At 37.0% G+C, this 26,368-nt stretch overlaps 1 protein-coding gene across 5 annotated transcripts in view; it reads left to right on the top strand.

Moving 5' to 3' along the window:
- lingo2 (leucine rich repeat and Ig domain containing 2) overlaps positions 1–26,368 on the top strand; it is a 218,686-nt gene that overhangs the window by 18,279 nt on the left and 174,039 nt on the right. For all 5 annotated transcript variants that reach the window (XR_009395365.1, XM_059346861.1, XM_059346859.1 and 2 more), the window contains exon 2: positions 23,630–23,702. The gene's annotated coding sequence lies outside the window, so the exon portion shown is untranslated. The remainder of the gene's footprint in view (positions 1–23,629; positions 23,703–26,368) is intronic.

Genomic DNA, 26,368 nt, shown 5'->3' on the forward strand with positions numbered 1-26,368 from the left:
ATGTTGTTTTAATAATTATAGACCCATATCTATTTTGCCATGTTTTTCAAAAATATTAAAATAAATCATATACAGAAGGATCCTTTCTCATATAGAATCTTATTTAATTCTTTACACCAGTATGGTTTCCGGAAAAATCATTCCACTTATATGGCTTTGCTTTTTTGATTGAAAACCAAAACCTCTGCATTAGAAAATAATGAATTTATCTGTAGTATATTCATCGACTTTTCAAAAGCTTTCGATACAGTCAACCATCATATTTTATTGAAAAAACTGCTAAGATATGGTTTTCATGATGTTATATTTGAATTGTTAAAAAACTATGTCTCAAACAGAAGGCAGTTTGTTTGTATTAATCGATGCTACTCCAACAAAAGTACACTATTTTGTGGGGTCCCACAGATATCCATTCTTGAACCATTATCATTTCTTATTTATATTAATGATTTATCAAATGTCTCAAATATTCTTTATCCAATAATGTTTGCAGATGATACAACTCTAGTTGATTCTCACTCAAATTTTAGTTCTCTGATTAAAAATGTTAGTGTTTGTTTAACTACATATACTACATGGTTCAAATTAAATACATTATCTCTGAATATAAAAAAAATCTAACTATATAATATTTTGTGGCAAAAAATCATACATCATCATGTAATTCTAACTGTGCAAATAAAATAAAATAAACCTAAACCTTAACCTGTTCCCAGGATGACATTTAAATATCTAAGGCTTTTACTCACATATTGTTTTAAGTTCAATTCATATTATTAGAGTAGGCCATGCCAACTCCAGCAACATATATTACACATATGAAAAGAGGATTTGTTCAGTGTGCTGTCTAGCTGATCTTTTTTTTTCTATTACCTTTTACTGGGCATGACACATAAATGAAAACTAAACTTAACTGAAAATAACAACATGAACATACTTTTTCCCCAACCTTGAAAGGTTAAGAGACGCAACTTCTCCATCTCCATCTTTGGGCAGTGTATAAAAAAGTAAAATAGAGAGAACTGAGTAAAGTACTATTTCTGAAATTTAAGTAACTACTACTGTGTTTTAGAGTATTATTTATTGTCACTTTGGTTTATCTTCCGTTCCATTTACAACTCCCTATCAACCAGTGAATAAACAATCTCTATATTCATTAAAAATTGATAAGAGGCTGGCTCCTATCATCAAAATATGATTAGTAGGGGCTGTGTTGTTGACACAAAGCATCTCTGTCACAGCAGTGACAAGAGTTAACACTTTAGAAATGGAGTCAACCTTTCAGCATGTTGTAATCGCAGGGTGTCATGTGATCCACACTCACCACCCACTGTATATGACTGGGTCACTGTCTTTTATTCCTCCTAAAATGGAAAATGTAGATTGAATATTATTAAGAGGTGATGAATTGACTCACCATATTGCCAAGCAAATCAAGCAAACAAAAATAATCCATCAACAGTATGCATGAGGAAAATAGATAAGATTTTAAATGGGAACCCTGCTGATAAATGAGCAAAAGGGTTCAGTTTGTTTTTTATCCTGTTACCTTGATCAAGCACGATGAAAGACACTAATCTGAGTGTTACAGGAAACTTAACAAAATGTAGTGCTTCACAAGTTATCTGTTTTTTGGAAAAAAAAATCAAAATGACTCCTTATTGACACTGAGCTCAGGTAACCTTGTGTGTACTACTTTGATGAGAGAGGGGAGCAAACTTTCATTAGTTTTTAAGTAGGTCACTGTCTGAGCAGGAGCAGGATACAGTAGACTATATGCCTGCTAGCAAGAGGAGCACCTGGGAGACAGGGCTTGGCCTTGGATGTAGAACACAAGCTTTATGTTCTATCATCAAGACACTAATCTTAGCCAGTGTTATTACTGTAGTTTGATTATATTTCAGAAAATTGCATTCTGGCACTTCGTGACTTTGCTAATGGTTGTTGCTATTCACAAATCCCAGAGGAACACTTTAAATACAGCTTTAAATATCTCACTTGTTTGTGTTTAGTCCTGACTATATAACCATCTCTTTAAAAATATAGTTATACTGTTCGTATATGTGTAAGTCTGAAATGAATAGTTGATGTTGAGCTATTTCATTAACCTAAAGGAGTAGTGGTACTGTAGCCCACTATTGTTACTGAGGATATCTTTATACAAGTCTTTATGGGTAATTGCCTTGTTTGTGTGCAGATGGTTCATAATATTTTTGTGTCTACCCCTTCTGCAGTCTACAATGTGCATATGTAGTTTTGGGAGGTTATGTTTACTCTTCTCCCCCGCTGTCATCTGTGCTATATGCTGCATTTTATTCCACTTGACTGCATGACTTAAAGTCATGTCTCTTATCTTCTCCTGCGATAAGATCTTTCATTTAAGATTTATTTCACATAGGCATACACACATTGTTGAATTTACTGCAGAACAAAGACATGTAATGTATTTTTCTCAATATAGATCTGTATGTCTGCTCTTATACAACCCTTACTGCCGACCTCTGCTTTTAACATTGCTTATGAGTTTCCCTTTACATTAGGTGGGATACATGATGCTGTCATCTACTGCAGGTTCTTTCTGGGCTGTGGAAATGTTTGACAGACAGAAGACACGGGGAGTGTTATAACAGAAAAAAGTTTGGAGGTTGATATCAGGTTTAGTCTCTGTGCCTTTGACTACATTCATCAACTTCCATCTGGGTTTTTCCATATCATCTCTCTCCAAGAAAAAGGATGTAATTACACTGATATTGCGTGATATTTACTGTTGGTATACTTTGTGTCTCTCTACTTACTTATTCCTAAATGATTACATGGAGCACAGACAAACAGATTACAGTCAATCACACATATGAACTTGTGTGATTATTTGAACTGATAATCATTAGACTGTTGGAGGGAAATTGATCCAAACACCAGGGGAACATGCACACAGAAAGTACAAAGACAGAGGCCTGAGCACAGGATGTCCTTGCTGTCAGGTTACAGTATGCAGCCTAGGTAGAGCATTGAGTGATTGCCCTTAGGTTTCAGGAGCTTACTCAAAAGATCTTTTGTGGGTTGTATGAGACTGTCTGTCTGACCCTCTAAAGCAAGAACTTTGATCTCTCAGTCGCTCTGGGAGGTGGTGACATTTGGCCAGCTTTGACCTTTTGAAGCAGATTATTGCTTCTGAAATTAGATGGAAAAAAAAAAAAATCTTAAACTAGTTAAAGTTAAGCTTCAATGTGATGTTATCAATGCACTGCACAACAGGATCCTAATATTTTGCAATAATATTAATACAACGATAAGATAATTACATTTATAAAGCTGGTTTGATATAATCAGAGTGGGCAGGACAGCAGAGGTTTATAAAATTGAATAAGTGAATTGATTTGAACCGGAGTAACGATGCTGTCTTAAGATGTTTCGGCAGACAATGCAGTTTGAAAGTTTAGATATTTTCTAGATGCTAGAATAAAATGGAGGGAGATTGGTTGTTCATGGGACTGGACTCACAGAACATACAGACATCCAGAACATTATATATTCAGGATTAAAAAAGTATTTGTTTATGATGATGTTTGTTATGCGATAGGTCTTGTTTGTGTGGTTTTACGTTACAAAGCTGCAGTGTTGTCATTCATCTGTGACATGTTGCAGTTAGTGTATCTATGTCCTTGCAGTGTATATAGAATTTTGCTCTCAGCAAGGTAACACTTGTGCACAATGAACTCGGAACAAGATATGACTAAGCACAATGTCTGACTGAGGAGGATTTTATGTAATTTAATAAGCCATTTAGAGGTAATGCTTTTTCCAAGAGACAGCACCTCCATGCTGATTTGCTGGTGCTTAGTTCATAATATAATGCACATCTAATTAGACAAACAAATATCAGATCACTTGGTAATTTCACTTCATATAATCAGGAAAATACTTTGTACCAGACTGCAATATTCTCTGCATCCAATTAGGAAAAGTATTTCCTTCATTGATTGCAGAAACAAACAGGAAGATGTTAATTTGATTTGTTGATGAAAGGGCAATATTTAAAATGGATTTGGTGGAGAGAGTGGCTTTTTTTCTCCCTCTGGCTGGTCATCTGAGCTGAGTTCCTAGCTGTGGTTATTTACCAGAAGTGAGTCAGCTAATGTAACCATTTCCTTTTCTTTAAAATGGCCAGACATTAAGAAGCTGCTGAGTGCTTGTGTAGTCTATAATGATGGGAAAGATAACCATAAATACTAAGCAGAACTTTGCTAGTCTGTTCATATGTTATATAAACATATCAGAGTCAATGTAGGTTTGAGCAATAAAACACAAGTGAAATCTTACACGAACATATGTCAACAGAGGAATGTAAAAATAGCCCCCTGGTTACAAATTCTGCGCATAAATCTATGTTGTCAACGATGTGAGTCAACGATCCAAAGGGAGGCAACCATAAGCATGTAGAGTGCTGTGACCAAGCCAACCAAGCAGCATGAGTTAATAGTCTAAATGATAGCCAGCAATTTTAATGAAGATATTCACAGTGAGAGTGAACTTTAATGAGCAAGGTGAACAGAGCCAGAGAACAAAAGCAAATGTTTTGCCTCAATTTCAGCAGGTTTGCAAGTGTATCATGCAGTTAAGGTACGGCTGTTGTTTGAATTTGAACTTCATAATTTAATTCTTGCTAGATATAAAAAAAAAGATTGTCAAAATGTTTCTGCAAACCTTCCCCTCACAAAAGCTTGGAATTGACACTTGGATTTTGTACAAAACACATTTTCAGCACTATTTAATAAAGGGAATATGAACCCAACCAACTATTTTTTTCCACAAATGAAATGTGTCTATTATGAAATGTGCACTATAATGTTTTCAAGACCATTGTGAAACTGCTTTGAGTTGCTAAATAATGCTTTTCTTTGTTTTGCCATTTATTTAACATGCACAGTGGCTGCTATTTGTGAGTGAGGGCTTCCTTTAGTAGAAAGTACAGTGCTAAATACCTTCTAATTACTGGGAATGATAACAGAGAATTATCTCTCACCCAAGGTGAAAGCTGTTTGAGCATAGCAATTGGCCAACGCATAGTCAGCCATGGAAAGCAGGATTATTTGTTAACTTATGGCTTTTGGACATTTGGCCCTACTTTGTCTTTCTTCTGTTCTTAGTATTTCATGCTAAGATCCTTTAACCCCAGACCATAATCCTCACCTCTGATTTCCTTCTGTGGTTAGCATGCTGGCCCTAAGAACTTCGAATAGTGTTTAATCACTTTGTCTTTTGATTGGATTTCCACAGGCTTTGACTCCCTGCCTCATGACTGGAGGCACAGTTTCGTCTAAGCATTTCAACAGGCATTTTCAAACACAGAGAAACATTTTAAAATAGCTATTCAATAACTCAACATTTACACTCCTTTCACTCATTGAATGCATTTCAGCATTTAAATTTTAAAAAGCTGACCTATTAGTATTTGTATTGCAAAACTACAGGTATAAGAAACTCAATGGCTCTATGGATTTTGAAATAAAAAAAACAGTAATTAATATGATAACATGACGGCCTCTATGCAAAAAAAATAGTAATAGTATATAAACAATAATGCAATAGATAAATACAGTAGATGCAGTGTGTACATGTTCAGTGTTTTTGCTCATTTCAAAACAAACATACCAACATTTTCATCAGTGCAGCAGGGAGAAACAGAAGAATGTATAAAAGGCTTGCAGCAGCGACACACACATGCCCCCTTCGACATATCTGGCTTGTTGTGAGGTGAGCTATTAAAGACATGTGCGTGGGCACGAGTTTGCTAGTCAAGCCACATTGACCCAGCCACAGATATAATTACATGCAAAAGATTTTTTTCTGCCTCTCCACATTTTATGATTTATTGCTCTACCACAGCTGTCAGAACTCAGGCTTCACTGATTGGCTCTTAAATGGGAATGTTATTAAAATGCAAGTGCAATGCCACTGCACACCCCAAACGGTTGAACCGAGGCCCCCAATGGTAAGCTGTAACCAGGGTTGAGCCAGACAGCTGTTTCTGCATGGCAAAACAGGGTGTTAATGAGTAGAATAGATTGCAGATGAGGATCACTACACCGTGACGTGTTGTTTCTTCACCTGAGACTGCCATGCGTCATCATCGCCAGAAATGATTGCTCAATTTAAATCTGCTGTTATTGAGTAATGTATAAATAAATATAAATAAATATTGTAATGTCCTCTCGTCATATGATCATGGGTGGAAAATGCTCACAGCTGCAGAGTCACTGCTTCACACAGATGAGTGCCTCTTGTTTTACTTTGGTAAATCAGGAGGCTTCTTTAAAGCTGAGTACAAATTCAGCTTACACGTCAGGCCACACAAAGAATACAGATCTCAAATGCCTGCTATTCTAAACCCATTACTTTTTTTCTTTTCATTGCAGTACAACACCTTTTTATTTTTTTAAAAGACAGATTCTCACTGGGCATGTGCAGAAAGTGTGCATAATGCTCTGCAGTAGATAACACCACATCAGTGTTGTGCCGGCGACAATAGTGGCCGGAGGCATTATGTTGTTGGGTTGTCCGTCTGTCACCCTTCATGAACACAATATCTCAAGAACAGCTAGAGGGAATTTCTTCAAATTTTGCACATTTGGTCTGAACTAACTGATTAGATTATTGGAGGTCAAAGGGCAAGGTCACTGTGAACTCAAACAATTTAAGAATTCATAAAGTAATTATGTCAAAATTTCACAGAAATGTCTGATAGGATGAAATGTTTCAGTGATGACATTTTATATCCAAAAGGTCAAAGGCCTACTTCACCCTGACATCATAATGCTCTGCAAAATGACTTTCCTATTATCAACGCCTTAACTCAAGAACAGAAAACGAGTTTGTGACCATATTTCACATTTAGTCGGGTACTGAATTGGTGACAGTAATTGCTGGTTGAGAATGTGTGTGACAAATGCAATTTTTAGATTAAAAAAAAAAAATTTTGCTGCAACATCCATGTTTGAAGCATTGTCCACTATTGTGCCTATATATGAGTCTGGACAGACATGGATGAAAACTGCAACTTATAACAACAATTCTATTTTTGCACATTCAGAGTACAGTAAGCTTCAAATTTTAACCACAGCCAGATCTAATCAAGCTCAATGCTAATTTATATTTATGTCAACTCTTTCTGTCTGTTTCCCAGTCAGTCTCTCCTCTAAACACATACAGTTCTTACTTTTATCCGTTACAAGTTATCAGCCTATCATCATGATTAAATTAATAGACTATAAATATTATGATATAAATAGCAGTAATGTTGCTCTTATCCAGGATTAGTCAGCCAACTCTCTCTCTCCCTCTGTCTCTCTCTCTCTCACTCTCTCTGTCTCTCTCTCTCTCTCTCTCTCTCTCTCTCTCTCTCTCTCTCTCTCTCTCTCTCTCACACACACACACACACACACACACACACACACAAACACACACAAACACACACACACACACACACACACACACACACACACACACACACAGTAATTCTGTAAATCTCTCCCCACAGATCACTAACTAATAATACTGATAAATCATACAAGTTAAAAAAAATGTCTTCCAGATTTCCACCTACTGCCAAATCCCCAAAGAACAGACTCTAAAGAACCTAACAAGCGGGTTGTTGCTCTCTTACATATTCCATTCGATATATTCTTGAGTATCAACCCAAAACACAAAGCCAAAACCTGTTTGCATGACTCCTGTGTCATGTGTAAAGCAGGAGTGAGGACAAAATGATTATACAGTAGAGTGGTGTGTTTGTAAGGGAGCGAGACAGGACAAAAACACTTGTCTTCATTCATTGTATTTTTGTGATCAAATTGTGGCCTTAGAAACTCAAATATAGTTGTTGTTGTTGTTGTTGTTTGAAAAATGGTGACACCCCTAATACACATACACTGTGGTATGAAGTTATCAGGTGGTTACATGAGGTCACATCACATCACACAAACTGTTTGTGATCATCATCGTGACTTATATGACAAACAGTAAACTTGTAAACTGATTTTGTTTTCTTCTTTGGATGTCTTAAAATGACTGTTTCTTCATAGCTTTATAGCATGCCATAATCTTAATTCTGCTGTAGTTACTACACACTTACAGTTCATAGGCATATGAAAATATTGCTTAAATTACCAATAGAAGGAATACAGCAGGCAATATTGTTTTCTATAACCGATATGTTATATGTGAGATGTTTAACCTGCTGATTAGAATCCTGGTGATCCTGTCTGTGGTCTTAGGTTTTACACAAATGGGTGAATATAGTGACCATGTAAAAAGGTGCCTGGCGTGCAATCATACAAACAAGCTAATACATGTCAAGAGTAAAAAAAACAACAGAGCCTATCTAATTAGCTGCGCAACAGAGCAGCAGCTCAATAAATGCCTTCTGTTAGACTGGACAGCAGTTACAGCCAGAAACCTAATGGTTCATTGAGAATGAGTGATTATTGGACCTTGAGTCTTTGGCAGTTGGGACTCATTGAACCTTTATTGCAGAGGCTTCTTAGAAACACAATGCAAAGAGCAGAGCATTAGATCTACCATAACTGATCTCATAAAGGATCAACTGCAGCTTTCATAGGTTTCATTTTACCGAGACAGCTGATTAGGTTGCTAATGTGACAATGTGCTATGCATGGCATAGGTGGAAGGAAGAAATGTTTGTACTCAAGCCATATCTAAGTTACTTAGTAGATGCTGCATTGACAGTGCTTTGATGTTGTTGCGGTTTTCACCCTGCTTCTCTGTACATTTAAAGAGCCATACAAAGAATAGGACATTGGCATGACTTGCGATGTTGAATGTAATCACATTTACGTCTGATTCTCTTTATGTTGGCTTCTCAGATGTTATTCCGGGAAGACTTCACTTTCATCCAAATCCTTTTTCATCTGTCCATCTTCTACTCATATCTTTATCTTAGGACTAACAGGCACTGAAAACACATTAGGGACCAAAGTCAGTGATTTCCAATGGCTCTGTAGTCACCAAGCTCCAGCCTTCCCTGCTTTTGTATGCAGCAGCATGTGTTTACCATCCTCTATGTGAAACCCATGAGGTGATTTTTATGGTAATTGGGTTTATGGTTAACCAAGCCTTGAAGTAGATTTTGAAGAGTTTTCTGGTTCCTAAGTTTTACATCAGACATGGGGAATGTGACATCCTACGTTTAGCTCTTCTGTTGACCTTGCTGGAAGAGCAATTTCCTTCTTCAAGGAAAACCTGGAGTATAACAACAGTTTGAAGCAAGCAAAGGCTATAGGGTGTCTTTAAACCTTTGTTGCATTAGATTGGGACTGGGGAAAGTGGGAGTAGTAGCGTTTGTCAGATTGACAGCTACTTTAACACAGAAGAAAATTGAGTCAACTTTACTATGAATTTGTTTTATTTCCCTGTAGAGTTGCATTTCAGCTCGAGTATAAAATATAAAGGTAAGAGGTTAGCTAAGACGTAGATATAATTTAGCAATGATGAAAAATAATAGTCCCTAAAGAAAACAATAATTATTTAATATACATTTGTCAGATGTTATTTGATTAGTTGGGGTGGGGACGTGTTTCTTAGTCACATTTGCATCAGACTGCCCATGCATGACCATTATGAAAGGAATCGCTTCCTGATAGATGGGTAACACGTCATTATACGAGCCAATACACTAATTTATCACCTCATCCTCAAATAAAATTGTTAATCAGGCTGGAAGTATATACGGGATACTGCACAGGGAGGTGGCGTGGCAGAGGTGACAGAAGGCTTCCTGTCTCCGACAAGGCCTTTCCATAATCTCTTGGCAGTGATTGGGCAGCTTGGCTGTGGGTATAGTATAGCTCCAGGCCATTTCTCTGTACTCCTGCAGTTTTGCATTCCATAAATAACAAGGGGCAGACAGAGGCAAAGACAATGAGCAAGTGAGGACAATGTGGCAAGGAGGCTGAGAGCCTGAATAAGAAACAGACAGTTGGTTGTCCTGAAGACAAAAAGAGCCAAACGGTGATTTGTTGTTCAGAACAGAGACAGATTGGGGATGAATAGTAGCATGACATTGGGAGAACAAAAAAGGAAAACACTGCAGTAGAGAGATAAGGCTCCCTGTATAAAGGTATGGGGGAAATTCGACAAGATGCTCTTTCTCACCCTGAGAAAGGGTTTAAGCAAATTTACTTGCATCATTCTTGCCTTTTTATGTGGTAACTGTGCAGGGGGTGCCTAAAAAATTGAAAAGTAGAGAAGCAACATTTCTCAGAAGTATAAAATACAGCTTGTTAAATTTCAGAACAAACGAAAAAACATACAAGTCCATTTTTTTGTTTTATTGGACTGTTCACCACAATCTCATACTTGTTAATGTGTAAACTGCTTAATGCACTCCCCATCTTTCTTTCTTCTTTGCAACGTGTATGAAGTCCTGTACAGCAAATAAGCAAACAAAAGGATCAGATATTAAAAGAGATAGACAAGGTAGTACTAATACCACACAGCGGAATTACTCTACTGCATTCAAAACTTATTTAACTTAAATTTTTACCAGCATCAGATTCAACATGTACTTTAAATATCAAAAGTAAAAGTACTCGTTATGCAGAATGGCTCCACTCACATTGTTGAAAAGCCAACGTTGTATTGAATTATATTAATAAATATTTCTAATGTAGTTTAATACAGCAAGTAACACTTAGGAAACAGTTGGCTACTGTGTTGAGTTAATCTCTAACTGTGAACATTAAAGGTTGCTGCAAATGTTACAGTTTGCAAAGGTAACAGTTGCAGCTAACTGTAACATTAACTTAACGCACTGCAATGTATCATGTGCGGGTCCTCCACGTACCTTTTTAGTTGGACTTCCCTTCTTTTTTCACTCCTTTTCTGTTGATGTATGGTCTGCCCACATTCCTTCAGGACTTGCGCTTTCTGTCCGTCCATTCATTTACATCCCGTTTCCTTTTTTTACTTAAATTACTCCTTTTAATATCAGCTACGGTCATGTACATAGCTTGATTCTCCATTTCTAACAGTGGAATTAAATGATTGTTAAAAATGCTCAGTGAAGATCATGGAAAAAATAAACTGTCATATTGCACATATGAAAAATAGCTGTCAGAGAAGGGTTTGATGAGGTCATCTCATTTTTCTTTGTTTTAACTTATACGGTTCTCCACCGCATGGCATCAATTAGAAAGTCCAAAAATGACAACACAGTAGATAATAGAATTCAAATGATGCATGGTTATCATCATAGTATGCAATGCAGTGTAGACTACTCTGTTAGAATTCTTATATATGTAAATGGTGTACTATCCCACCAGGGTAAAGTATGTTTAACTAAGTTGCACTCTGTGCTGTAGGACATTCTAGTGTGCTAATGTTTAGCATTTTATATATTCTGTTGACATTTAAATTATAAATGAGCATGCTAGCAAAGTACAACCGAAAACAAACAGTAATGTAGCAGTTAGAGGAGAGAAAAGCAGATGTGTACAGCAATAAACGAACCACTTTTGGTACTCTATATATGGGGACTCGTGGTAGTTAGCTTATAGCAGATGGTCATCATGTTTGAATTTGGTACTCACAAAGGCTTTAGCTTTAAAATAATTGTACACTTTACAAACTAGTTTCTCCACATAAAAAACAAACACTTTCTGAATAAACCAAGGGTACTATGTTCATAACCTTAATACTGATCACTCCTACAGTATGTATGGGAGGGAATGGTACCACAGGGTTTCACTGGGGGGAGGGCAATCTACAGCATTTGCATGGTGGAATGGACCCTTTTGGATGACATGTTTTATTCATTCAAATATGTACACAGGGAGCATTAAGGCATGCATGCACAGCACTGCTACCTCCACACAGCCAACACAAGGACATTGCTAGTTTTGTTTGGGTCAGTGAACAAACTGGGGCTGAGTATGATAGCTAAAGTAGGCTTACAGAGCACACGTCACATGTTTGCTGTGCTTTTAAAATGACATTCAACCTATGCTGCTAGACTAATACAGCACAGTTCAAGATTTTTTCTAAACTATTTCATCCTTTTCATCCCCACAAGATGTGACTTTTCCCACTGTTTAAACAATACACAATGGCACTTTCCTTAATAGACAGGTTTTGTGACATATCATATACAGAGAATTATCTTTTATAAAAAGGGTAATATCAAAGCAAATCTCATGCCCTCCATGCTGCAGTAGATTTGATTTAGATTACCAGTTTGTCATTTTCAATAACATTGCTTCTCAGTAATTGGAGGGAGTATTAAGACTCTATTCTATTATGCAGTGACATTTAAAATCTCTCCTGTACGGTTGGGAAGGAAAATCACAGCGCATACAAGGTACAGTGTGTGATGATACTAAAATTGGAAAGTCCTGCCTAGCAGTAATTAGATGAAGGCTGACAGACAGAGAATGGAGTTGATCATCTATGAATATTGTACCAAAGACCCATTTGCTGAAAGATTTGATGATATAAGAGTTTGAGGCAAGATTGATTTTGAGTTCAGCCATTAAGTATATTGTCGTAGCTAGGGACTTGCAATATATTGACAGGTGACAATAATAGTCACAAATGAATTAATCTAGCTTTAAAAAAAATGTCAAACAAAACCACCTAGTGAAGAGGCAATGTAGTATGATCCAGAAGTATTTCATTGCTGTCTTGTTAAAAAAGTTTGTCCTGACTTTGTGAATTTCTAGATGTAAAAGAATAATCATGGTGTGTGAGGGAATATGGGGCATTCTTTCCCAAGTTTTGAGGAAGGCCTTTATGAATGAATAAAGCATGCTTGTTCAGCATCTTAACCAAAGACTGTGCTCTTCTAACTCAAAGCTCAGTGTTCTCATAATCCATTCTATGTCACTCATTAAAATCTCATTGGCTGTCTGAACACATCCTTTGGACTGGAGCAGTAGAAACCAAAGTCTGTATGATTTGATGTGCCTTGGTGATCTAGATGGCTTCATAGGTCTAAAAATGCATATAGATAAAGTGTGATTTACACATTTATCTTTCTCATATTGACACTATTGACTTATTTTGGTACATATTTCATAGAGCAATAGATCCCACATGGTCAGAGTCCGTGGGTAGATTCTTTAAGACATGCTGGCTTGCCTGGCAATGTCCCATGGATTTCCTTTTAAACACCTGTGCTGGTGCTGCATTATTGATTGTTTGATCTTCACTTCAGAGTCAGAGTGCAGTGTGTGACAGTTTGTATTGTGACCTAAATATGTGGGCCACATTGGGCTACAGCACTTGCAGTGTTTGGACTGACTGCCTGTCTTTGGGGAACATCCTTGCATTGTTGTTCCCTGTATGATAATTATTCTTGTAATTGAAGAGTGTAGATTGATTTTTATTTAAAAATGTCCATAAGAGCTCAGTTGTTCTGTATGTTTACAGTCAAAAATCAATGGGGCACCTTTTAAGCTGTCCTTTTGCCCCTCTTTTTGCCATTTGGCATGGTTTCTTAGGACACCTTCCCATGTATAATTGGTAATTTCCAAATATTTGATAGACTCTGACCATCCCACAATGACATTTTAAAATTGTATAACAGAAAAGATGAAAACAGACAAATCACTGCATTTATCATTAAGGTATGAAGAGCATTTATTTCCCAATCATCAGTGTACTACCTTCTCTAAGGCACTGTGTAACATTCTGTGCACTTGCGTGGGAATAAAAAAATTGAGGCTAATTTTATTAATTTTGGCACACTGCAGCAGAAAATTCTGTCGGAAATAAACAGACGCTCATAATTAGAAGTCAAAGGTGAAAAAGGGGAAACCAGCAGCCACTTGCTGCCATAAACAAAGACAATCTTGTTGTCCTGTACCATGTTTTTGAAGATATGACTTGCTGGCAGTAGTGTGAAAGAACTCTAAAGTGCTCACACACTTCTATATATTACAAAGGAAACATTACAGCTAGTGACAGCTTCAGTATCAGTTACAGGCCAACCTCAAAATAAATGATTGTATATTCCAAATGTGATTTCATATTAGTTTCTATTGTCGTAAGTGTTGTCTAGCAGCACACAACCCACTTTTAATAGTACCCAGGGCATTGCCACTCATGTCAAACAAAACTGATGAGAACTACTGAAAAGTGCAATAGAATTCTGTAATTATGTTAAATTTCCCCAAATCAATCTATTGAGAAGGTGTGAGACAAAACATTTGTGTTTATTCTGTGTCTGCCCCCTACCATGAGCAGAAAAAAATGGTAATTTTAGTCACGTAACATTTGCAACATCATTTTTTAAAATGGAAAATACAGTTGTTTGGCATTGTTCAGAGTGATTTTCCTGACCAATCTAAAAGCCATCTTCATGCGAAATAGTGTTCAGAACCAAGGCAAATCACTTAAGTTCCCTGTTATTTATCACACGAGGCAGCATTTCTGTACTGTAGAAATGTGTATACATTCTATATATATATATATATATATATATATATATATATATATATATATATATAAATATATATATAATTTAATCATGTTGTTAGTCAGTCATGTTGTGTCTGCCTTTGGGTAGGGAGCACTCTTTACATCCTCCTGTGGCAAACACAGTGGCAAGGTTGAGTGAAATCTCAGACAGTAGAGCAGATGTAGTAATGTCACTCAAAAAAGCAATGTCTGGAATACTATTTAAATTGTTTTTTTTTTTTTTTATCACAGCGCTGAGTGGACAAGTGACTGATTGTATTTACTGACCCATCGCATGTTCCACCCTGTGTCATTCTGGGTGGTTACAGTGTTACAGATACAATAGCCTACAGTGAATGAAAAAATAATTACATATATTTATTTTTGTTATTTCCTAACAGCAGCCAAATGAAGCTGAATGATTTACACATTCAATAAACAAGTGAATAATAGGAATAAGTATGATTTGTTTCAAAGATTTTATAATGTTTTTTTTTAATGAAATATGTATGTGACCTGCTTTGACCGTGCCCTTGAAAGATAAAATCCTACACTCAACTATAATTTCAGGGTGTGTACATCAACAGTGCAGGAATTGTTAGCTTTTTATACAAAGGTCCCAAACTTTTGGACTTTATAGTCAATGATTGCTGGAGGACTACAACCCATAAACCCTCTACTAGATATGTACTGCAGACATCATGACTTTTTGCTTGTTAAGAGGGCTTCTGCCATCAGGCTGGTCTTTGATTGTATGCTATGGTAGAACGTGATCATGGTGTTTGTGGATCTCAGCACATGTTTTTTTTCAGAACTGTGAAAGATTTTGTGAGGGTGACATCTCTGACATGTTCCATAAACCTTAGAGCTTTTAAAAAATAGCTTATCCCCAAGATGGAGAGCACATATTGTCCTGACCAGTGAGGCGGATATTTTCTTTATGAAATATCTCTGCAAATTGTTGTTGCTTGGTGATCGAAGTACTATGTTTATTGCTATGCAGGAAAGGCAAAACCACAAACCAACAGCTATGTAAAATAAACTGAGATCTCTATGGTTATAAGTTTGTTTAACACTTTTCAAGTGCTTTGAGTCATGAACAATTACTATGCAACAGAGTGATGCCTTTGTTCTCAGAAGGAACAGTTGAAGTGTTGAATTATTTCAGAATGGTGAGGGTGTTTCCTAGAAAGTTAAGTCTTGCATCCCCCAGAAATTATGCCATTAAGCCATTAAACTGTCCATCAACATCTTTTATCAGTGAATACTACTGTGCAAGAACATATATTCTACTGATTTATATCATTGTCTGGGTGAATACTCAATTCTGATTGGCTGATAAGTAGGTGTCCATTGTCAGGAGTTAATGAACACCTACTTAGTTGTTCCAGGTCTGTTCACCTATCTAACTGAATACACTAGCTTGTGGTAACCATAGCAACAGGGATGCTTTCCAAGCCTCGATTTATGTTTTTTTGATTTTCAATGATGATCCAGTTATTAGTCAAGCAAGATGCAAGCAAAAAAATAGAAACCAATAACGCTTTTTTCTTGTGTGTCCATAATCAAGAATGAATGGCCTTCGTAGAGGCAACCATCTGAAGCACTATCTCTTTGGGACTCCAATTGCAGTAAACTTCACAACCTTCATGCTCCTTCTTTCAGAGATACAGTATTGTGGCTATGGACAAGTGTATAAATGGATCTATAAATCAATTGTATAAATTCTGGTGTTTGTCAGAGTAAGTAAAAGAACACTTTCAACTCTGTAGTGTGCGTGGAGCTTTTTTTTTTAACAATATACAGTACATTCATATGGGGATGGTATTATATGTATGGTCTCTGTTTCCCTTGTAGAAAATGAACTGTATTCTTTTGTTTGATACATAACTGAGTTAAGTCTGAATGAATTAAAATGAGTATCATGGAAAGGCTGTTAGAAAATGGATTAGATTTGTTAAGAAGTTTGGACTGTTGCACAGTTATTTTTATAAGTAATAGACATAGTTGATCAATGTGATGCATTTTTGGGACATTATGGTTTTCATTTGAGATAAAAGTCCAACAAATCTCATTAAAATGAAAGATCTTCACGAAAGCAAATGTGAAATATAATAATTTACAGTGTTTGTCACAGTGTATGATGATTCTGATTAGACTTTACGCTCTGATGACTATGCAGATCTGTTGTGTATTAATATTACAATGGAGGCATTGCCATTTCAACACAGCCTCTTCTCAGACATTAACTCAGATAATACATAAGCTGAGTGATCATCTTCTGCAGTACGCCCAATCATGGCCAATAAGAAAGTGATATTAAATGCACACATTACAATATTCTCTACTTCTGGTTACAGTTGGTAGCACAAAGCAAAGAATCATAAACACTGCAGTAGAAGTCCAACACTCCAGCTGAAACTTGCAAGAAAAGAGCTATTAATATTCCATATTTTTTCCAACCAATTGCCTCTCTATGTGTGAGTACCTTTAAACTATAGTCCTTGTGTTTAGCTATAGATATTTCCAACATATTCTGTTAATTTTTGGATTTGCTAGAATTACACAACACTATAGAAAATAGGGGTGTAAAGATACATCTGTCTGCGTTGATATATGGATATATGGATTCAATGAACAACACCCATCCTACCATCACCAGGGTTTTCATGATTCTACTCCTGGCTTTGGTTTTCTCACAACACAAACAGAAGACCATGAAAATTAGATTCACTAACTTGTGAATTTGGCTGCATGAAAACGCAGAAAAAAATCTTCACAGAGGTTCAACATACTGATATACTGCCTGCGGGGCCTGTGAGGCAGAAAACTTTTTGTCTAACTCTCTCTAAGATCACTTTTTAATAACAATACAGCAGATTGCAACACTGTTGTCATTAACCTGTGTTTATGTTGATTATGTCAGATGACTTTGTAATTATAAAATAAGATTTGGTTACCACTGTGGTGCAGTAGCTTGGATGGCATTTGAGATGCAATTATATGAGATTATTTGTTGCTTGTTTTCTTGTATGAAAGCAATAACTATACTGTGAATTCAGCTGGATTAAAACTCAGTGTAGGTGACCACAGAGAGGGCTGGAGGAAGGACATTTAACAGGCTGACAGCTGTGTCTGTAGCCTGAATATTATTTTGAAATGAATTATTTTGTGATTGCCTTGGCACATGAAGGTATGTAATTTTATAATGAATGTATAATAAGTGTTTTTTATATGGTTCTCATTGTGCACTGCATTTTTCTATATTGTCAGTGTGAACACACTTCATGCACTTGAAAAAGCAAGTGTAAGAACAGAAGTATGCGAATTGGGACATAATCTTAGTACTTGCTGTGCTCACAGTACCTGGTCCAGCGGGACTGGTTATATATCCCCAGAGATATGGTGACTTCTGGCTCCAGAAAACCAAGATGGCAACAGAAGAAATTGGCATTGGCATTCACTTCTTTTGTAAAGTCTATGCTTTACATCTACATAAACTGGTTAGATCTACAAAAACAAAAAGACTGCAGGCTGTTTATAAGTTGTTTAGAAAACCTGCCTGGGACTTCCATCACATTTTTCTTTTTTTTCTTTTTTTAATTAAAATGACAAAATAAAAAACAAAGGTTAATGACAAAAGTTGTACTGTGTGTTCACAGAAAAATCCTCAGAAAAGTTCAGAGACCGTTTGCATCATGGCACAACATGAGCGCATTTCAGAGGAAAGCTGGTTCCCCACTATAAAAAATATAGAACGTATAAGCTCTAGATAAGCTCCCAGACCTTCTCTACAGGCAGCTGTAAACATTTGCACTTTTTTTTTTCTCTGACATTGCACACTTTTAGTTTCCCCATGAATAAACAATGTTTCATATTTCCTTGAAGCATTAGATTCCGGGAGACTGAATATAGATTATATTTAGGACACTTAAAACAGGCTGTCCTCCCGTCAAAAATGTTAATATAGGTCGCGTGTAGAGGCATCGAAAAATGAGCTATGTCTCCGTATTTCACCGTCCGTTGTAATGCGCGATACACGCCTGCGTGCTGTAATTTGTGGTACTGACACACGACCTCTTCTGCCGTTTATGTTGGAGAACTTGTTGCTTAAACTGGTCATCCCGATTTTGATAGAGTGTTGAACTAAGCCACCAGTGAGAGTCTTTGGTGACCATGCACATATCAGTAATTTCCAAAAGCACAGTAGACGTGACACATGCTATGCTGTGGCACAAATGTACTGCAACGGCTTCAAAGTCTCACTGTAAGGTGCGTCAAGTGATACTGTACTGGCTATAACCCTTTAGCAGGATGCAATTCTCTTAACCACCATCTGTCTTTGTTGTGGCACTTAAAAACCTTGACTGTATCCTGTGTTCTCTTTGTGTTCTAAAACCTTTGTACTGTGGCCTACATACAGATTCTTGAGATTTAAAGCCTCCCATAAGTATGCTGCAAAGGTCCCAGTGGGGAATGTGACACTGTTTACAGGACTGCTCCAGATATTTTATTGAACAACTATTATCTCAATCAGGGTTGTCATCCCATTTAAACAAATTGAAGACAACTTCTCAGTGCAAGATGCCATAGAAATGATGAGGTCAGCCGTGATTGCATACTGCTTTAATGTGAACGTTAGCTATAAAAAGATGTGTTATTTGTCTGATCTTGCACAGTTTAGTCTATCAGGAAGTTGTTGCCAAAGTTTGCAACACATGAACCACAATATGAAGATACACAGCTTGCAGCTACGTGATTGATAATTGATGGAAGATCAACTTGTACCAGATTTTTTAAGATGTTCCTGTCTCTGAACAGATTGTCTTGTAATTGAATACAACTGGAAGTACATAGATTAGAAAGAAGTTTGTCATAAAACAGTTACAATACAGCATTGATGAACTTGCTTCAGCAAATTTGGGCTCTCGTCCTGTGGAGCTTTGTAAAAGCTGTTCATGTTTGAAATTAATTGAATCATTTAAGAAGAGAGATACAAAACATGGGTTCTTTTTAAGGTTGGACATGGACACAGAGTTTTTCTACCTCAAGGTGCATACTGTAGTATTTCATTATTTCAGCTCCTTACATGTTCATAATGAAACTGTCAGTAGTTCCCTTTGAAATTATTCTTAACTATATCTCCATCTCTTCATTGTCTTGGTAAACTGAGACCGAGACAAACCGGGCCTTTGATGTCTCTGCCTGCGAGGCTCAGGCATTGTAATGAAACTGTATTGCATTGTCTCAGGACCAAATGTTTGGCATGACAGAACACAATACTAATTCCAACCGAGACTTGCCTTCTTCCGCTGGTTTCAAAGCTGCTGGTGCTTTTTGTTTCCCAAGAGAGTTGCAGGCACTCCCTTACAGAGCCAAACAGCTTTCAGGCCCATCAATTATTTAACGCCTGTTGCCTTCAGGGAACTCCTGAGAAATTATGATGATGAATGCAATCAGGAGAAAGAAAATATATATTTATTAACCTATATTTTTAATAGTAGGTTTAATATCTTCTTATGAGAGGTTGGAAGGCAAACATTGATTAAAATGAAGTGACAAAATCAGAGGTTTTGTAAAACGTCCCATCTATATTGTCACAAAAAAGCACTTGGGTAGTTAAGGGAGGCCTTTGAAAGGATTACAAAAGGCACTCTGTTTATAGTGGGTAAATACCCATGTGATGTTGAAATGTTTCCCCTATTCTCCCTGTTTGCACTGAGTCCTTTATTATGAATAAGCATGAATGTTTTAAGACTGATAACTAGTTCAACATGCAGCCAAACAAGAACATTGTTTTTGTTTCTCATTGAAATTTTATAAGAGGACTAAAGGATGAGTCTTTAATGGACTATATGGATTATATTGAAACACTAAATAACCTTTTAGAGTACAGTTTAAGACATTCCTTCCAGGGTATGACTGCAGTGTACAATGCTGGAATTTTGCTTGGTGTTTACTACACAGTAAAAGCGAGGAACTGAAGTAGCCTCAATGAAAAACTACCATATCACACCATTTGTAGTCTTGCTAAAAGAGATTATGAAAGATTATGAAAGATAATGCCATAATGCATGATATGTGAGCCTTAAACCCCATCAGCATAACAGGATGTAGTCAAAAGTAAAGTTGAAGTTAAGCAGAGAAATACACACAGTGCTTCCCTGCAACAAGGATGAACATTATACTATACATACACTGCACTGTTTTAAAGAAACCCTTTAACGCACATATGCTGTCCCTCAGTTTTCGGTAAGTGAGTCCCAGATGGATGTCCAGGATGGGAAAGATACATATAACATAATTTACCACTTGGTCAGTAACACAGTCAGAAAATATGTAAGTGATCTTCACAAAAATAGAAAGCAGTTGGAAGTGGGAGGGATGAAATGTAATGTCCTCTGACGTGCAGCGGGAGGTGTGATTTAGCTGAGTTATGGCAGCATATTTGGTTGCCAAAAGAAATGGAAATACGCCAGTGTAGCAGTACTTTAGGTTCAGCATTTATTTCAGCTTTTGTGTACAGCCAAGCGTTTTGTGATTGTGTACAGAAGGTTAAACATTTTTTGAGACCTGTATTTCATTTAGACTTGAGCTTTTATGCGTGAAATATGTGTTATTTTGAGATGTGTGTGGAGCCAAGCCTTTGTTAAAAACATTTTTTCTTAGTAGCCAAAGGGAAAGCATTTAAAGTCAGTAACACTGAGACTTGTTGTCCTTCTGGGTGAAATAAACAGCACTGAAGTGTTTCTCCAACCATGGCAAGTTCATATATGATCCCAGTAGACATGCCATTACCTGAGGTAAATCACACCGAGACAGGAGAGTATTGACTAACAGCAAACATGAATGCCAGTTGTCATGTTATATGACGGCTTGCAATCATAGGAAAGCTTAAACATTCTGGTAAAGCAAAGAAAACGTAAAGCTCTGGCGATGACCTACAGTGGTCCAAACATGTTGCTTTTTTAATGTTAATAGCTTTTGAATATTTCGTCCATTTGTTTAATGATTTTGTGCCTGGATTCCCTTTCTGTTTAAATGCAGAGGAGTTGCAACCCCCATTAGTGCAAGTTGTCGTGTTACCTGAGAGCTTAAACAGCCTAAACATCCTGGATTTAGAAATATAGACCTTTACCAAATGTAGTAAGGGCAAAGGTGAAAATCTTAAAATGACCAGAGACCAATGTAATGACACAAAAAGGGCGAGTGTGTTTGTGTTTGTGTGCGTAGGTGTACAGGAACATATAGCAAAGTGTGAGTCCAGTGGTAATTCAGCAGTTCTCAGCAGGTTGTCTTCAGGGAGGAGCTAATATCGGCAGTGGATTGCTATATGTGTGTGTGTAGGTTTGTGTGTGTTTGGCAGAGTCTCATTTCATAGTGAGTGTTCTGCTGACCTTGGCATCCTCAAGATTTCATCCCTGCGGTGTCTCATCCCCCTCCACTCCTTCTCTTCCCTCTCGTCCTCTCACCCTTACTCCACCCAAATCCCCTCCCACAACAGTGCTATTCTCCTGTCTTTGTAAAGTGAAGCCAGAATGATCCAGCAGATCCAGAAAAGAAGGTGCCAGCATCTCTGTCTTCCACCTGAATAATTCGTCACAAGGCTGTGATCAAAACAGACAGGACAGTGGTTAGAGTGTGAGGGCTACAGCCAATCGTGAGCCTGGATGAAATCATTAAGGGGCTCTGTGTTAAAAACTCTCATGGCTGACTTTTCCTGTCATCCTCATTTCTGCTGGCTCATACCTTTCAGGGTAAACCATGCCAGAGATCTCATTATTTCAAAACATTGCTGTCAGAAAGGCAGAGATGCAGTGAATGGCAGATTGAGGTTTTTCTTTACTTGTTATTTTTTTCCTTGTCTTCAAACACAATCTTATGAAATATAATAGACACAGTATTGCAAACAATATACAACTTAAGAATTTATCTTGTGCGTTTCAAAAAAAGCACACAAACCAATAGCTGCATCATTGTTAGATTTACAATACGTTTTCCCAACAAAAGGTAAACATTCCACAGTGAGCATAAATTGTGTTTACATTGAAATTGACAGAGGGAAGTGTGAGTGCTGCTGTACAGAGGCATATTTCTAGTGTTTAAAAGTGCTTCAGGTTGACAGCAGTTGAAGCCACCCAGCGCTGCTGCTAGTCTTCCGATGGGTAAAACAACTGCCAATGCAATTCAGTTGAAATGACAACAAGTGCTTTTTGTATTGTTTGTTAAATGCCTGACGGTCTGGGTACATATGTACACTGAATGTGTACAAAATACCCATGAGACTCGCTTCTTTCCAAAAGTGGATTGATGACGTAATGTGAGATGGGGTGGGCACTGGGGTATATGCCATTTTATATCATGATCTTTTTTTGCCTAAGCCATTGAATTTAATATGACAAATCAAGGTTTCATCATTACATTAAAGCAAAAAATCCTAGAAATATAAATCCAATATTCACTGAAAGCATTCCTGCTCATTTATCTGCAATATTGACAGCAATTTTCTAATGCAACCAGAAATATTCACTGTATCACTCTTTATTTAAAAGTTACAGATAAATACATACAGATAAATCTTTATTGTTTCACACAATAAATCATCATGCCCAACCCTAACTCCAGTGGAAGGCCATTTTCTTTTATGCTTTAAAGCTATTTGGGTTTAGGGGTTTGCAAATGATATGGAAGCTGCATTAGAACTGGGGTGTGTATCATGCTTCTTATTATTAGGAAATGTCTCACACTTTTTGCAAAATGAAGCTACAATATGTTTGTGGGATCTATATACCAGCCTGCTCTAAGGTAGTGAATCATATTTTAATGTTTTATAAATGCTTTTATAGAGTCCTGCAGAATATTACCTCTTGTTAAAGCAAAATCTCACTAAAATCAAATTTTGCAAGCTTATGTTATATCACCCTGTGTTAATAATGTTCTCAATATACAGAAAAGCATGGGTGTTATATAAAATCTATGATTTACATCTGTGTTTTAGGCATTCAGCTCGTATCCAATGTGATGTAGAGTATAATGAGAGGATGACACAAGTCTCCTGCATGCTGACATTTCACATTCCCAATGTGTCTGTCTTGTGGAAAAACATATGTCATTCATATTGCGTGTCCTTACAGAAGTCATCTTTTTTATGTTTCAGGCTGAATCTGTGTAGGCACCTATCCGCTCTCCTGGCAGGAAGCAGACATGTTCTTTGCCTCTGTTCCAGTATGGTAAGTTAGTCTTTTGTGTCTCTATTAGCATGAATAAATGTGTTCCTCAGGGAAAAACAGCAGGGCTTCATGCATGACTTACATAGATTTTAGTAACCACATGTTGGCTATGAATATTCTCAGTGCTCTGAACAGATACAGGTCAAGGAGTGCCAGACACTACCTGCTTAAAAGATAAGGTATTCTGAATAAGAAATGTGGATAAACCAAGATAGTAGTCAAAGATGATCACCTCACTGTTTTTGCCTCTTCGTGTTTATTTATATGAGTTTTATAAGGAAGAGATGCAATTTGGACACTGTGGGAACTGTGACATGATTGAAAGAGCTTCTGGCATCCTGCACTATGTCAGCTTCCCTCTTGAAGATGGTAGTTATATACAAACTTCACCTGCGGGTGTATTGACAGCGGGTGAATCCGTGGGTGGCTTTTCAAATAGGCCAGCAGAACACACTGCTCTTTGCACATAAAGCTTGCCGACAGATTCAAAAATAACATTGCTTTTGACATCTCTTTGTCGACTCAGTTTTCTATAAAATAACTAATGAATGTTAGCATTGAGCCTCTGATGTGCTACTGTACACCCCCTCTTGAAGTTTTCAATCTAGGGCAGCCATACACTATACACAGGGGTGTTAAGATTTTGATTCTGAATTGATAGAAATGAGCTTTCAATTTTGATCATCAAATCTAAAGCAGGATCGGTGATGGTTTTGAATTGATTTGTGACCTTAAAAGTTCTGTGGTGTTAAATTTGGTAGTAGCGTGAATTCTCTACCTCCTAAATCCGTGTATCTTCCATTCAATCAATATCCGTTTGAAAATCAAAACACGGATAACGAAAAGCGACCTGTTTTTTCAATAATCAACCTTTCATTTACATTATACATTATACAAAAGTCCCACTTTTTTCTTTTTTTTAAACACAATGCATGACCAGGATATCAAGTATGACAATAAGGTTCCGAATGTTGATTTTGAAAATTTGCATTTTGCAATTTAGTGGTCATGTGGTCAGGATTCTATGACCCAGAGGTTCTCGTGGCCGCTACCTCTTTCATTCTGTCCATGCGGAGGATGTCCAATGTCCAACTGAAGTGGAATGAGTCTCTGATTATGGATAGTTTCCTTTTAATTGCAATTTGAAATTAGATGGAACAGTTACAGTTAAACCAGAAAACTGCTTTTGTTTTGAATGCCCTTCTAACACGTTGGTAAGGTAATGTGTAGTAAATACATGCATCGCAAAAACAAGTGGCGGCTGGCTTGACTGTATGTTCTGAACCGGGGGGTGGCTTGTCTGCAGTCCTTCTTCTGAGGTTGTGGGTATGGCGATGTTCATTTCCCATCTTCTTATATTAAGGGAGACATGTAAAATAAAAATGAGAAATGACAATCAATTCATATTTTACAGGCGTATTTTGAAAAAAAAAAAATTGTACTTGAAAAAAAATACAACATGAAATCAAACTTGTTCTTTTGTTTTTTTTACGTTTTGATTTCCAAACGGATGTGGATTGAACGGAATATTTATGGATTCTAATACACAACACAAGTATATTTATTGTTACATGGTCAATCATAGAAGTGAGTGTACATTTTTAATATTAATTACATTACAATAGTGCACATAGCGACACAAAATCTCTGTTCTCTTCAAAAACGGTCTCAAAATGGAGGCATAAACACTTGGGGCTAAACATGGGCATACAAGGGTTGGTCAGGGTGATTGCAGCCCGTGGGCACAAATCCAGAATCATTAAAGCCGTTCTCTTGTACCAATCCTTGTCGTTGTGCTTTACATGATAAGAGCAGCTTACAGCTCCATGCTAACTACTGTGCCCATTCAGCAGTCCCAAATTGTACTGGCGAGGTTAGAGGGGAGGACATGGCACAGTGGAACGGAAAGCAATGAAGCATGATGTAGCCAATTATTGCAGAATCTCCTCTTAATTGTAATTTTTTCTCTTTTTAAAGAGTGAACATTGATACTGTTTTTATTAATGACATGAGCAGGTTGTTTTATTTTAATTGCAGATACAACTAATCAAAGACAGGGTGGAAATTTTGCCTGAGGTTTATGGGGATCTAGTAAAAACCTGATAGCTCTGGGGAGGGTGACGAAATGGAAGCAGACGTTGCTGTTACTAGCCTGCAGTTAGTGGTATTGTGATGACAGTAAAAATGATCTATGCCAACTGTAGCTTTTCAGACAGCTTGTGAGCCTTTGAAGACATATGAAATGCTGAGTGTGGAACACAGAATGGAGGTCCAAACAGTAATTTATCTTTCACCTTTGGAAGAAAATCACATTTGAAATATTATTTGTGCTGTTGCTACTACCTTGGACATGGTCGGGTTAGATTGGTCAAAGGCAAACTAAGGGAGTAAACGTGGGTTTGATCTTGTTCAGTGAGAGATGTTTCATGAAATACATGCCACAACACATCAAAGAATTTCAAGAGTGAAAGGTCAACAATGTGGCAAATGCTAAAAAAAAATCCATCTTCCAGACAGACTTTTATATGCCATTTCTTTATACATGAAGAAGAGACATATTTCATATAATTATTCATCCTCTGACAGCGTCCTCATTATTTTTCATTCTGGATGTGTTGTTGTATTTGTTCATTTCGAGACCTAATCAATGCAAAATAAAGCACATT

This window comes from Centropristis striata, chromosome 12 (genome assembly GCF_030273125.1).
Source record: "Centropristis striata isolate RG_2023a ecotype Rhode Island chromosome 12, C.striata_1.0, whole genome shotgun sequence".
In the NCBI taxonomy this organism is placed as follows: Eukaryota; Metazoa; Chordata; class Actinopteri; order Perciformes; family Serranidae; genus Centropristis; species Centropristis striata.